This window comes from Artemia franciscana, chromosome 4 (genome assembly GCF_032884065.1).
Source record: "Artemia franciscana chromosome 4, ASM3288406v1, whole genome shotgun sequence".
In the NCBI taxonomy this organism is placed as follows: Eukaryota; Metazoa; Arthropoda; class Branchiopoda; order Anostraca; family Artemiidae; genus Artemia; species Artemia franciscana.
The window spans coordinates 45938830-45953916 of NC_088866.1; the positions used below are offsets into that span (position 1 = coordinate 45938830).

The following is a 15087-nucleotide window of genomic DNA, read 5'->3' on the forward strand; positions in this document are numbered from 1 at the left end:
AAGGTGGATCTTCAATTGTCACTGAGGGTGTCAATAAGAGCATCACTGGGAGTGTAGTTTAAGTCCCTTCCCTAAAATCATTGCATTCAATAAGCCTTCCTCTGTTCATCAAGAAGTTGCAATATTTCCTATTATTTGGAACTATGTCTTTTAGAGATCTTACATCATTTAACTCTTTGACTATAATCTATCCAATCTTTTCCATATTCAGTCGGTCTATTTTTAAATAATTCCAGTCGAGTTTTAATCATAGTGTTATACTTGGAACGAGCTTCATCTTTCATATTTTTTATGAACATCTTGAATAATTGACGATTGGCAATAGTTTTAAAGAAACTACCAATGCCGCTACCATGCTGTCTTGCATACAATAATTGTTTCTTATTGATCAACATTTATAATAGATAAATTTCATTAAATAATGTCATTAAACTCTTAGCAAATCCAAAACATTCAACTTTCTCTCCATTCAAATCAATTAATTTACCTAATTGATCAATGATGGTCAAATTTTAGCGAGTTGATATATTCGTTTAGATTGACTGGAAGATATTGCCTTTCTATGGGAATCTCATAGAGTAGTGTTTCCGGTTCTGTTTTTGGAGCAAAACTCTTGATCATATCAGATGATCATATCTGTATTCCTATACTGATTCCCCATACTGATCATATCAGTATTCCTATTTACAGTTAAACTATCCACTAATAAGGAGTGAATATATATTTTATCAACATTAATGTAGTATTAGGAACTTTAGTGCTTTCATTATATTTATTACTTAGTTCAGCCACACTTTTAAATCTTAAAATACAATATAAATCACTATGAAGCTGAAATTTATAATTCTCTTCCAAAATAATAAAAATTTTTATTGTTGCTAGATTGGATGATATACTGATTGGGCATCGATCTAGGGATGAATTGAAATAACGAGTTAAGAAGTAACTTAAACCCTCTTTATCATACAGCCCATTCGGAATAACAACAGTAGCCCATTCATCCATTTTTCTCTCTATTCAAACGTACTGTTTTTAAATTGATCATTAATGTTATACCATGAGTACCATAGTGTACATTGAGTAAAATCTATTTTATAATTACGATTTTTGATCTAACGTGATCGGATTACTTGTATAATACTGTTTGATTTCACTTTTGGTACCATTAATAATAATAATCAAAGCATTTATTAGAAAATATTTTTCTTCATAAAATTCAGCTGAGATAGCTGTTGTAAATAGTATTATATTAATTTTTCTTAATAATTTTGTTTTTGAATAATGAATCAATCTGGTCAACAGCTTCATTTTTCAATTCATCAGATCTATTTCCAGCCACTCTGCTACCTAGCAAACTGTATAATTTTTCAATCATATCATTTATATTCATGTAAATCCCAGTTCCTTACTGAGGTTGTATATAATCAAGTTATCTTTAATAGCTTATAACCACTTTTGTAGATTTTTATGAACTGAGAGTTTTTCTTTAATTCACTAAATTTCACACCTTTCGTCTTTCCTTCGTATCATTGATTAAGTGTTCCTGTTTCATCTATTGCCTTTTTCAAAAATTGATTATTGTCTAAATAAAAACTAGGGTATTTCAAAATTGGGTTCCTTAGTATCATAGTCCTTATTAATTCCAAATTGATTCTAAAAGTTATTGCTCACTTGTAAACCTTATGCGTTGCTTATATGTTTATCCAGTCGTTTTAATTCTATACTTAAACTTATGTAATTTTTATGTAATTTATCAGTTTTTTATTGGTATTTTTATCTTCTGCCTCAGCGATTGGAGCACCCAACTTTTCAGCATTGTCATGAAATCCAGGCTGCTCTAAGGAACGTTCTTGAATTATATTTCTTTGTATTTCTCTACTTTTCACTATGCTCGCAAATAATTCATTTAACTATATAAGATCCATTTATAGTCTTAAAGTTTGTACTGAATAACTTTCCAGAGGACTTTTTTCGTAAAAACCACGAATGATGACTTCACCAGTTTTTTCTGACAGTTCATATGCTAAGGAAGTTGTATGGTTCACTGCAGCTAGTTGAAACACTTTGGTTGTATAATTTGGTTGGTAACCTTTATCAAAAACTCCCTTATTTTTATTAATTCTAACCAAAGCACCAACATTGAATTTGGTTATGGATTGTTTTTGAGCTTCGACATCAGGAAATAAATTAGTGTAGACCTTCTTTTCATTTCCTTTTTTACTCTCTTCTATTGGTTTCAATTTGATTGATCGATGATAAGAATTGTTATAATTGTCAACGAAAAAGGGTAATCCTGGTCTATCCAAGTGTAGTTATAAGTAAATTATTTCCATAATTTTTCTGGGATTGTTCTATTAAACAAGGTCAACAATTTGAGCTTTCAATTCATTTTCAGATGAGAAACAATGAATTTCATGACTCTTAAAAAATACATGACCGTTTTTCAAAACAAATTCTTTGCCTTTAAATGTTTTTAATTTTTTAGGTTTTCTATTTTTAAATAGACCCAAAAAAGTATTAATAATTTCCTTACCTCTTTTATCTTTTAAAGGAATATACCAAGTGTATTTACTACAACAATCTATGACTGTAAGAGCATAACTACAATTATTATTTTCACTCTTATGCTGCTTCATATCAACCAAATCTGCTTGCCCCTGGTCATCGATGATATGAATGTAAACTTGTCTTTTTTAAAATGTATGATAAGCTGGATGGTGTGAAGAATAGATATTTTGATTTTGCAACATTTCTTTGATTTTTGTTTTTTTTTTACAGTAAAATCATGTTCTTTTGATTTTCTATGTATATCAGCAATCCCTGAACAGTTTGAATTATAGAGATCTAAAAATTTGTTTTTTAAGCTACTCATGCAGTACAAATACTACTTCCTTTTATCTATTATTTTTATTTCTTTTGATTATTTTTTAGATTTGGAATTGTGTTTAATGGAATCAGCTCCTAATAAGTGGCTGACATTGTAGAAGTGATTAAAAGTTGTTTGCAACAAAAATTCAAATTCGCCAAGGTCAAAATCAACTGTCGAATTATACAATTAATGAATTGTGGTCTTTTGCAAAAAACCATAATTTAAAGATTATTGGCAAAAAACCTAAAATATTCAGTACCATCAATAAAATATATATGCACGATCACTATACTCAGTGGTCCCAAAATGTAAAAACAGAAAAAGACAAATAGCAGTATCACTACAACATTCAACCTGAATTAAAAGTAAAATTGAAAAATAAAATCAAAGAAAAGAATAAATTATTTCAGATTTATAACTTTAATTTAATAGGGTACAAAACAAAGATATAACTGAACTTACTTTTTGTTTACATAAAAACAGATTTCAAGTGCTGGAAATTAAAATGAAGTGAAGAATAAAGTAAAAAGTTATTTTAAACTCCGTATACAAAAATTTATCGTTTGTTTGTTACAAACAATATATATTATATACACCTTCTATCTATATAAAAAAAAATTGTTTAAAAAACTAAAAAAAAAATGCCAGAGAAACAAAATAAAACTGAAAGAAGAACACCAAAAAAAACTAAATAAAACACTGAAATACAAAAAACTAAAAACAACAAAAAAAAGAGAAGACACAAGAAAAATAAAAAAATTACACACTTTAAAATTAGCACCTTGCATACAGAACGCGTGGAAAGAGTCAGATACTAATTAAATAAAAATCAATAAAAAGGATGTTGATCAAAATCGACAATTCATTCACGATATAACTGGTAGAAACAATGTTAAAAAAAAATGCAATATTGACATTTCCAATTTATTTATAAATACAAAATAAACAAGAGAAGTTTCAGATGATTCAGAGAAGTATGTTTTCAAATAAGAAGACCACGACAATAATCCAAGTATTAAACGGAATAAAGTTAATATTTGAATTCAAATGCAATTGAAATTGAACCACTTTTTGACTCGTGTTATTAGAGATTAGAAAAAAAGGAATGAATTATAGAGATAGTTACAGGGTTCAATTTACAACCCGTCTAATATTTTATTCTCTGAAGGATAATAAAGAACTCTAACCTATTCATTATCATAGCTACTCCAAGATTTTTCATAAAAATAGTGACATCAAACAAAACCATCTAAATCGTAGCCACATGAATATATACACATTAGTCATAGAGAATAGACCCATATCATCCTTACGGTGGGAAAGAGTCGATGGAATTAATTATTGAATGACAAGAATTCCAAATTATGCGGAATGTACTTATAAAGAATTGCCTGAATTCAAAAAAAATAAAAAGTTTCTCAAGACTAATTTCTCAAGCTTTCCAATTTTTTAAAGAGTCGTTCCTTTGACAAGAAAAAATCATAGCTATGCAAATTCCTTTCTGATCTAACAACTTGAGAAACATCAACAGCGGACCTGTTTTCCAGCAAAAAAGTTTCCAAAGATTTTCTCTCTGAAAAAATTATATGTCTTTTTTGATTTTTGTCCTTAATAATATGGACTAAGGTTTTTAACTGTAGTGTATGGGCGAATTGCGCTTCTTTCCGGGTATTTAAATGTAATTTATATTTTAAAGCCTTGGGATAAGATTTTCATTTCTACAGGATTCTAAAAAATTGTGTTCTCTATTTTTGTTATTTCGAGGAGGGGAAAGAATAGAAACCTTGGATATCCTTAGCTTATTAGCTTTGTGAGCACTTCTGAATTAAGGATGCCATTATATAGAATATTTGGGAAAATACAGAAGTTTTGAAAAGTACTTCAATTCAATCTGCCTTTACTTTTTCCGGTCATTGGTTAAAATCACTGATATAACAAAAATAGATTTCCTACCCGAAGAATAAAACGGCAACCCATTTTTGTATATCATGAACTTCAATCAACGCCTATTCTTAGCCATGTCGTCAATTGAAGAAGGGCGCAGCAAGCAAGGTCAGCAAATATTTTGTATTAATAGAAAAGAATTTTTTTTTTTAGCCATTATACGATTGGTAGCTTAACAAGTCTATTCGGAATTTAATCTTACCAATATGATGAAAAAAATTGTGAGTTTGGCAACTTATATACATTTTTTTTTAAAGCTCAAATTGGTCCTTATATTAAATTAATATAGGTTTCAATTTGTCCTGCTGAATAATCTATATATATAAAAATAAGTTGTCTGTCTGTCTGGCTTTGGATCAGGTGATGTCATGTTTCTGTGTCGGCTGACGTCATGAAATTAGTTGTCGTCATTTTTGCTTTGACGATGCTTAGTATATTGTAAAACACATTAATTTGGTTAATAATATACCATTTAAAACACCAAAATGAACATGCTGGAGTAGTCACTCGATGAGAGAGGGTGTCAGAACGGAGAATGAAGGTCCCAGGTTCAAATCCTGGTTAGGCTAAAAAAGGTAAAAAACTAAAAACTAAAAAAAAAACTGAAAAAACTAAAAAAAGGCAAAAACTACAAAAAAAAACTAAGAACTAATAAAAAAAATAAAAAAGCTAAAAAACTAAAAAACTAAAAAACTAAAAACTAAAAAAACTTAAAAAAAAGGAAAAAACTGAAAAATAGAAGAGAAAAAGAAAACTAATAAAATTAAGAATAAAAATAAAAAAAATAAAAAAGATAAAAACTAAAAAAAAAGTAAAAAGAAAAAACGAAAAAAACTGAAAAAGCTAAAAAAAAGGTAAAAACCAATAAAAAACTAAAAAGAAAAAAAGGAAAAAAACTAAAAAAATTTTCATCTAAAAAACTAAAAAAAACTAAAAGAGGTAAAAACTAAAAGAACTAAAAAAGAAAAGGACACAAATGACGACCGGGATACTGGGAATATAAATGACGACGGGACACAGGGAATGTTCAATTAGCAATCACCATCAACAAAGCTCAAGGGCAATCATTAGAATCATGAGGTATAGATCTGAATATGGATTGTTTTTCCCATGGACAATTATATGTTGCATGTTCAAGAGTCGGTAAACCTGACAATCTAAATAAATGACGACACTCAAAGAGAAAGCGACCGGGACAAAAGGAATGTTCGATTAGCAATCAACAAAGCACCGGGACACAGGGAGTATAAATGACGACCAGGACATAAGTAAAAAAAAAACTAAAAAAACTAAAAAGAAGGTAAAAACTACAAAAAAACTAAAAAGAAAAAACAACTAAAAACTAATAAAAAAATCTAAAAAATCTAAAAATCTAAATAAACTAAAAAAGAAAAAAAAAGAAAAAAGGAAAAAAATAAAGGAGAAAAACAAAACTAAAAAACGAATGTATATACAGACCGGGACACTGGGATACAAATGACGACCGGGACACAGGGAATATAAATGACGACCGGGACACAGGGACACAACTACAACGGGGACGCCGGGGGGCACAGGGGGATATAAATGACGACCGGGACACAAGGAATATAAATGACGCCCGGGACACTCAAAGAGAAATCACAGACTGGGACACCGGGACACAAATGACGACCGGGACACAGGGAATATAAATGACGACCGGGACACAGGGACATAACTACAAAGGGGACGCCGGGTGCACAGGGGGATATATAAATGACGATGGCGACTCAGGGAATGGTCGATTAGCAATCACCATCAACAAAGCTCAAGGGCAATCATTAGAATCATGAGGTATAGATCTGAATACGGATTGTTTTCCCATGGACTATTATATGTTGCATGTTCAAGAGTCGGTAAACCTGACAATCTATTTATATGCACAGACAATGGGACAGCAAAGAATGTTGTATATTCGCAAGTTTTACGTAGTTAAAAACATATATATATATATATATATATATATATATATATATATATATATATATATATATATATATATATATATATATATATATCTATATTCACAGGTGGGACATAGGGACACAACTACAATGGCGCGTAACTAATATGGCGCGTAACGACTTACGCGCGCGGGGGGGCTTGGGGGAGGGCGCGAAGCGCCCCCACCAACTAGGTGTTGGGGTGGCGCGAAGCGCCACCCCAACTGCTAGTAAATAATATAAGGATATAATGTAATGCCAGATAATATTTAGTAATGGTAGAGGGACTAAATATTATACTGAACTCATTGTTTAATTTAAATCCAATTGTTAAATATAAGTTTGAACTCTTTTTGATATTTTGAACTGTCTCTCTTATTTTAGAGAGAGATCAGCTTTTTCCTGGACAGGTGCTTGTAATAGATACTAACCCTTGTCAAAATTGCCCTTGAGGTAACATTAATTGGCAAGTTTCTACACAGATTTCATAAAAAAAAAATATTGGAAAGGATTTAAGCTTTGAACTTTGACTCAAAAATTTATCCATATACCCAATGATAATGAGACAAATTTATTTAAAGGGACAAGCTAAATTCTAAAGGCCATTCAAAATGTCAAAGCTTTGTCTCCGTTTTTAAAATTCAATTTCTTTTAATTTTTTTCTTTATTTGTTTTTAATTTAGTGTCTTTCTCTGAACTAAAATTTAATGCACCGGTCTCTTGATGTAATGTGGAAAATTTCAAAAATATTTCAAAAAGTGAAATTAAAATTTTATTATTTATTAAAATAAATATTTTATTTTATTACAAATATTTAATAAAAAATTTCAAAAAGTAGAAAATTTCAAAAATATAATGTTATATCATATTCCAAGAAATCTATGAAATAGGAAAATATTAGCGGATTTGCGTTCAGTTGAATTGAATCTTAACCCCTCCCCGTAATTACTGGATGCTGTCCTAGGATGTATGTAAATTTTACTAATTTTGTTCGTTGGAAGTCGTTTTCACTCTTATTTTTCATCAATCAAGAGGTTCATACTAACGATCATAAAGAAAACAGAGACAAAAATTTCAGTGTGATAATTTTTTGGTATTACTAAGGGCTATGTAAGTGATGATATTGCTAAGGGTTTTTTGGTAGTGCCATGGGCTGTATCCAAGCACAGATGGAAGGAGGAGAGGCTAGGATGCAGCTAAATAGAGAATCTGTATTAAAATCGTTGCCATGCGGTAGAGCTGCATCCGGAAAAGGGAAGGGGATACTGGTTTTGAGCCGCTCATCCCTAAATTTTTTCTCCTCTAATAAAGAGCTCTTAAGAGTGCAGGTTAAAATTTTTTCTGAGACTATTAGACAAATGTCATATCCAGTCTTCTTCATATTTTGGTGCCATTCCCCAAGATCATTTTTGATATAGTTTTCTCCCATCTCCCCAAACACAAAACTTCTGGATATAGACTAGCCCTGATTTAGAGGCTCTCGATGAAAATGAAGCATTGAATCAGGTCGTAATTTTAGATTGTTTAGGATACGAGTCTTGTATCCCTATTTTCATGTAAAGCAGTAATTGTGCAATTGTACATATGACTTGATTTTTGACCAAATATGATCCTTGTTCTTTTCTCTCCATTACTTCAAAAAAATGTTTTTTGTTTATTTTGTAGAATCAAACAGTTCGTGGTAACGAACTGTAGTAAGGAGCAACCTGGTTCAATAGTAACCGAAACTCTAAAAAATGGAATTTTGATACCAATAGCTACATCAAAAGAATCACATTTTAATGCTGATTTTAAATATATAAGTTTCATCAAGTTTAGTCTTACCCATCAAAAGTTACGAGCCTGAGAAAATGTGCCTTATTTAGGAAAATAGGAGGAAACACCCCCTAAAAGTCGTAGGATCTTAACGAAAAATGACACCATCAAATTCAGCGTATAAGAGAACCCTACTGTAGAAGTTTCAAGCTCCTATCTACAAAAATGTGGAATTTTGTATTTTTTCCCAGAAGACAAATCACGGGTGCGTGTTTATTTGTTTGTTTGTTTTTGTTTTGTTTTTTTTCCCAGGGGTCATCGTATCGACCAAGTGGTCCTAGAATGTCGCAAGAGGGCTCATTCTAACGGAAATGAAAAGTTCTAGTGCCCTTTTTAAGTGACCAAAAAAATTGGAGGGCATCTAGGCCCCCTCCCACGCTCATTTTTTTCCCAAAGTCAACGGATCAAAATTTTGAGATAGCCATTTTCTTCAACATAGTCAAAAACAATAATAACTATGTCTTTGGGGATGACTTACTCCCCCACAATCCCTGGGGGAGGGGCTGCAAGTTACAAACTTTGACCAGTGTTTACATATAGTAATGGTTATTGGGAAGTGTACAGACGTTTTCAGGGGGATTTTATTTTGTTTGGGGGTGGGGCTGAGGAGAGCTGCTATGTTGGAGGATCTTTCCTTGGAGGAACCTGTCATGGGGGAAGAAAAATTCAATGAAAAGGGCGCAGGATTCTCTAGCATTACTATAAGAAAACAATGAAAAATAAACATGAAAACGTTTTTTCAAATGAAAGGAAGAAGTAGCATTGAAACTTAAAACGAACAGAAATTATTACGCACATGAGGGGCTCTAAAAATACTTTAGCATAAAGAGCGAGGTGTTTAGGAGGAGATAAATACCTTGCTCTTAATGCTAAAGTATTTTTAGTAATTTCAACTATTTATTCTACGGCCTTACTGATTCAGGGGTCATTCTTAAAGAATTGGGACAAAACTTACGATTTAGTGTAAAGAGCGAGGTATTAACGAGGGTACAAACCCCCTCGTATACATATTAAAAATATAAGGTTATGAAAGTTTGTTACGTAAGTTAATTCTTAAGTTACGTATATTTTTTACTAATAAAAACGTTCATTAAAAATTAAAAGTTCTAGTTTCCTTTTTAAGTAACCGAAAAATTGGAGGGCAACTAGGCCTCCTTCTCCACCCCTTATTTCTCAAAATCGTCTGATCAAAACTAAGAGAAAGCCATTTAGCCAAAAAAAGAATTAATATACAAATTTCATTTTAATAATTTATGTGCGGAGAGCCAAAACCAAACATGCATTAATTCAAAAACGTTCAGAAATTAAATAAAAAAAAACTAAATTAAATAAATTAAAACTGAAAACGAACAGAAATTACTCCGTATATGAAATGAGTTGTCCCCTCCGCAATCCCTCGCTCTTTACGCTAAAGTTTGACTCTTTGCCACAATTCTGCTTTTTAAAACAATTAAAAGCTTTAGCGTAAAGAGCGAGGGATTGCAGAGGGGACAACTCATTTCATATACGGAGTAATTTCTGTTCGTTTTAAGTTTTAATGTCGCTCCTTACTTTCAGCTAAAAAAATTAGTTTTTTTTTATTTAATTTACTTTAAAGAATCACCTAAAAGTGCTTGTGTCTCAATACAGGAGACGTTATTTAAAGTCATGAATATTTACACATTTCTTGAATATAGGGTGAATTGATAACAGCAAAACAATCAAACATTTGGGTGAAAATTAAATAGAAAAAACAAGTTTTTTTTCAACAGAAGTTAAGGAGCAACATTAAAACTTAAAACGAACACAAATTATCGCATATTTGAATGGAGTTTCAAAAGTGCTATAACACTAGCTTAAAAAGCTTGGTGTTGAGGAGAGGGCAACCATCCTCCTCATGGTCAGCAATGTTGCTCCTTACCTTCAGTTGAAAAAACTTGTTTTTCAATTTAATTTCTGATCGTTTTTTAAATAACACCAGGAAATCTGGCCCCATCTTCAAGGAGAAATCCCCCTCCCCATGAAAATATCCTCTATCTTTAATAACTTCACGCGTAAAATTGAGCCGGAAAAGAGAAAGCAACCTTATAAAAAGAATTTCATATATGATTTCTGGCAAATTCCCCGTGAAAAAATTTCAGAAAATTTGCCCAACCCACCCACCCGAAAATGTATGCATACTTCTCAATAACAGATACTATGAGTAAACAATGGTCAGATTTTGTAACTTAAAGACCTTTCCCTTGGGATGTGAGGGGGGGGGCGTTTTATATTTAAAGGAATAGTCATAGCACCTTTCATCAATAATGAACAAAATGGCTATATCCTACGGACGGTTTTTGGAAAAAAGTTTTTGGTTTTTGAAGTTGCCCCCCAATTTTTTTGGTCACTTGAAAAGTGCACTACAACTTTTTATTTCCATTAGAATGTTCTCTCTTCCGATATTCCTGGACCACTGGATTGATACAATTACCCTTTGGAAAAAAAAAACAAATAAGCACGCATCCGTGATCTTTCTTCTGGCAAAAATAGAAAATTTTACATTTTTGGAGATAGGAAGTTTAAACCTACGAATTAGGGTTCTCTTATACACTAAATCTGACGGTACAGTTTTTATTAAGATACTTAGACTTTTAGAGGGTGTTTTTCCCCTTTTTTGAAAATCAATCAAATTTTCTCGGGCTCGTAGCTTTTGATGCGTAACACAAAACTTAATGCAACTTACATATTTGAAATCAAAATAATAAGCTGATTCTTTTGATGTATGTACCAATATCAAAATACTGCTTTAAATTGTTTTAGTTACAATTGAGCCACGTTGCTCTTTACTTACAGTTCGTTACCACAAACTCTTTGATTTTCTCTCTATGAACAGTACTATTTATAAAGTGGCTACATTCACCAATATAATGTGATAATATAACATCCACAAAAATGCCCATGTTTCCTAAGTATAATCAATCACAGGTGACAAAAAATAGTATGCAAAAATTATTAAAGAAATTTAAATTATAATTTAAAGCTCTGCTTACAATCTCATCACTCAATAATATCAGTGCCCGTAAGTATATACACACAGTACCTAGTATACGATGCCTTCGTATTACACGAAAATGAGACGTTGGTGATACCCATATAAAATCTTCCTGCGGGAAATTCTAATGGATTATTGAGCAAAAGTTTAAATTCCTTGTCGAGTAAGAATAATAGCTTTCCCCGTATGAAAACAATGCATCCCGTAAATGAGCCATTTCCTTCAATCTTCAACGCATAGATTAACTTCCAGATTTCTTTATTCTATTTTTTATTGTTGATTTTCTGTCATTTTTCCTTTTTTCTTTCTTTTATTTCTTTATTTCCTGCTCTTTACATCCCACGTCATTTTTATACGATTACAGGTTTTCCTAGCAATTGTCTCCATCGCTCTTGCAACATCTTTAGAAGAAAATACGGTAGCAGATCTACAAGCCAGTGAGTCTTATGCTCCCAGCTACGGTTACGGATATGGTATCTCACACGGCTATGGCTACGGAAACCATGGAGGACATAGTGTTGTGGTAAACAGAGCTTATTATCGACCACATTATGGCGGTTATGGCTATGGCGTACCATACGGTTATGGTCTTGGAGCAAGTTATGGTCATGGAATTGGATCTGGCTATGGAAATAGATACGGTTATGCATACTGATCACAATTTGATAATGTCTCTTAGAATGTGATTATTATTAAAAATAAATTTCGACAAATTGTATTTATTTCTTATAGACAGACATCATTTTATAGTCATAGTAGGAGTAAACAGGAAAGGTTTCATTTCCCACCCTTTCTCCTTCTATATCTATTCTTTTTGTTTAGGTAACTATTTGGTATAATTTCTCTCCAAGATTTTAATTTTTGAGATGAACAAATTGAATTGCAACTGAAAAGCAACTGAATTGGTGAGCAATATCTATGATTGGTCATAGTCTCTGGTTATTTACGCCTAAAGAGACTTGTGTCCATAAGCCAAGTTTTCACGCAAATAGAATTTTATTGAAACTACCAGCCTCATCTAATTGTACTTAATACATAATCTTTCATTAGTATATGCTATGACTATTTACAATGGAACTTGGGTGTCCCATAGGATTGAAACTTTCAGGGATAGTTCCCTCGGCCAAGAATACAACAAGCATTTGGTGAAAGGAAGAGGGTACTTTGAGGTTCGAAAAAAACACTAAAATAATTTAGTCCCATATCAGTTTGAAATGTAGAATTGTAATTTTTTGGCCCAAAAGAAAACTGGTGCAAAAAACACAGTTTTATCTAAGAAGTTGTAACTGGGAAAACTAAGCTAGAAAATGGGCCATTCCTTTTTTGATTAGCTTCAAATTTACGTTTAAAAGTCTCTGAGTCAAACGAACCGCAGAGAAAAAATAAAATAAAGAAGAAGATAGTGTTACTCGAGAAGGCCAGGAAACTTTTTTTGAAACTTCTTGAGACTTGCATCTTAAGTTGAAGAGTAAGGCGTATACAAAAATACAGAAAAAGGGGGGTTTAGGGCACACAGACACAAAATAATTGGACTTGAAACGGGACCGTGAACTTTCTTTTACCGGCTTGATACAATACTTTTGTCTGTATGTGCTTTGAATCCCATTGAAAAAATAATAATAATAGACAAGAACATTGACTTGAAAATAAGGTCTAAAAGAAGTGAGGGAAAGGTTCAAACTACTAACGTCAATCATTGTGCAAAAACAACCCTATATATAACACTTTTGGATTAGAGCACTGGTCTCCCCTAGAAAGAGACCTGAAAAGGGTCAAATTTCAGCATTTTCGATAGGCTCGAGACTTGTATACTTTATCCTTGAGCCAAGAGGACCACAATGGGCAAGGCAGAATGAAGGAGAATTTAGGTTCTTCCAGTAATGAGGTCAAAAATACACCAAAACAAAATCTCTTATTCTAATGGCCTGAAATTTAAATCTTTAAAGCCTTATCCGATTAAACCCAAATGCAAGGGCTTATTCAGGATATTTGTCGTGGATTGGGTATTTCTTTGGGAGGAGGGGGGAACAAAATTTTACAAAACCGATCCAAAACATTGTACTTTTTTTACTTATTGATTTTAAACTGTCAATACTTCAGTCAGAGGCTCATAGAACAATGGGAATCCATTTGCAAAATAAAATCAGGTAGAGCTAAAATTTGCGGCTTTTTTCCCGAAAAAAAAATTTTATATTTAAGTCTATTGGTCAAGGAGGCTCTAATGAACAAGAAAAATATATAAAAAATATGGCTTCTTTACTGATTCGAAAATTGTATTTGCAAGTCTCTCGGACAAGTGAACCATGATGTGCAAAAGGAATTTTTAACTGCAGAGCTACGTCACCCAAAAATGACACCATAAAGAGTCATAAAGACTTTTAATTTAGTCCAATCAGAACTTTTTATTAAGTTTTTGGGCTTAGTTGACCCAACAGAAGAAATTATTAACCCAAAAAGGAAGCCAAAACAAGGATTTTTTTGAACGGCTTGAAACTTACATTTGCAAGTTCCTGGGTGAAGATATTCTCGATGAAAACTAAAGATGCTGGCGCGATTCCTCTAAAAAATAAATTCCAACGAATTTCTTTTCCGACTCGAACTAAAAAACAATAGACCAAAATAAGTCTTACTACGTCAAGTAGTTATATTTAGTATTCAAGGTTTTCTTCAGGAAAAGAGTTGGAATGGTCAGCCTCATAAAAGACAAAAACTGTTCAGCTTTTCAATCTTTATTACAGAAAACCTTTTCCCAATGTATCCAAAATTTTGAATAAAACGTTTTATTAAAAAATAATTATTCAAAGTTGAACTTTGATATTTTAACTCAATATTTAAAATTTGCCTAAAATTTAAATTGTGATACAACAATAAAGAATTTAAAGTAACAAGAACAGTGAAAATGAAGCTTAGTATTTTGAATTACTTAAGGAGTGACTTGCAAAACCATACACATCTTCAGAATTTAGGATTTATACAGATCTTTCATACACATCTTCAGAAAATTCGAAAATTAAAAGACCTCTACGTGCAGAAAGCGATTTTTCAGCCTTAGCGGCACAATCTTGAAATTAAGGAACTAAATCAGTTTGTATTGTCAGTTCCGAAACAGCCAATAGAAAAGTATTAGGAAATAATGACTCGGGTATGAATATACTCAAGATAGGTTGAGGGAAGAAATGTTTTTATTCTCGTGTCCTTTGTGCATTAATCAGAACCAACTAAAATCAGATCCAATTAAAGCCATTAACTAAGATTAGCTTTTTATGTGATTAAATAAAAAAAAAAAGTTTTTTTTAACTGAAAGTAAGGAGCGATATTAAAACTTAAAACGAACAGAAATTACTCCGTATATGAAAGGGACTGATCCCTCCTCAACTCCCCGCTCTTTACGCTAAAGTTTGACTCTTTCTCTCAACTCTACTCTTTAAACAGTAAAAAACATTAGCGTAAAGAGCGGGGCGTTGAGGAGGAAACAGTGCGGA

The 15087-nt window shown here is 31.9% G+C and overlaps 1 protein-coding gene across 8 annotated transcripts in view; it reads left to right on the forward strand.

The window, feature by feature from the left end:
• The window catches only part of LOC136026493 (zinc finger protein 37 homolog), a 101633-nt gene extending 89310 nt beyond the window's left edge, over positions 1 to 12323 (forward strand). For 5 of the 8 annotated variants that reach the window (XR_010617311.1, XR_010617316.1, XR_010617315.1 and 2 more), the window contains 2 exons: positions 2552 to 5034; positions 11970 to 12323. The gene's annotated coding sequence lies outside the window, so the exon portion shown is untranslated. The remainder of the gene's footprint in view (positions 1 to 2551; positions 5035 to 11969) is intronic. The other 3 variants (XR_010617313.1, XR_010617314.1, XR_010617312.1) reach the window with 1 other exon arrangement.
• The last annotated feature ends 2764 nt before the right edge of the window (positions 12324 to 15087 follow it).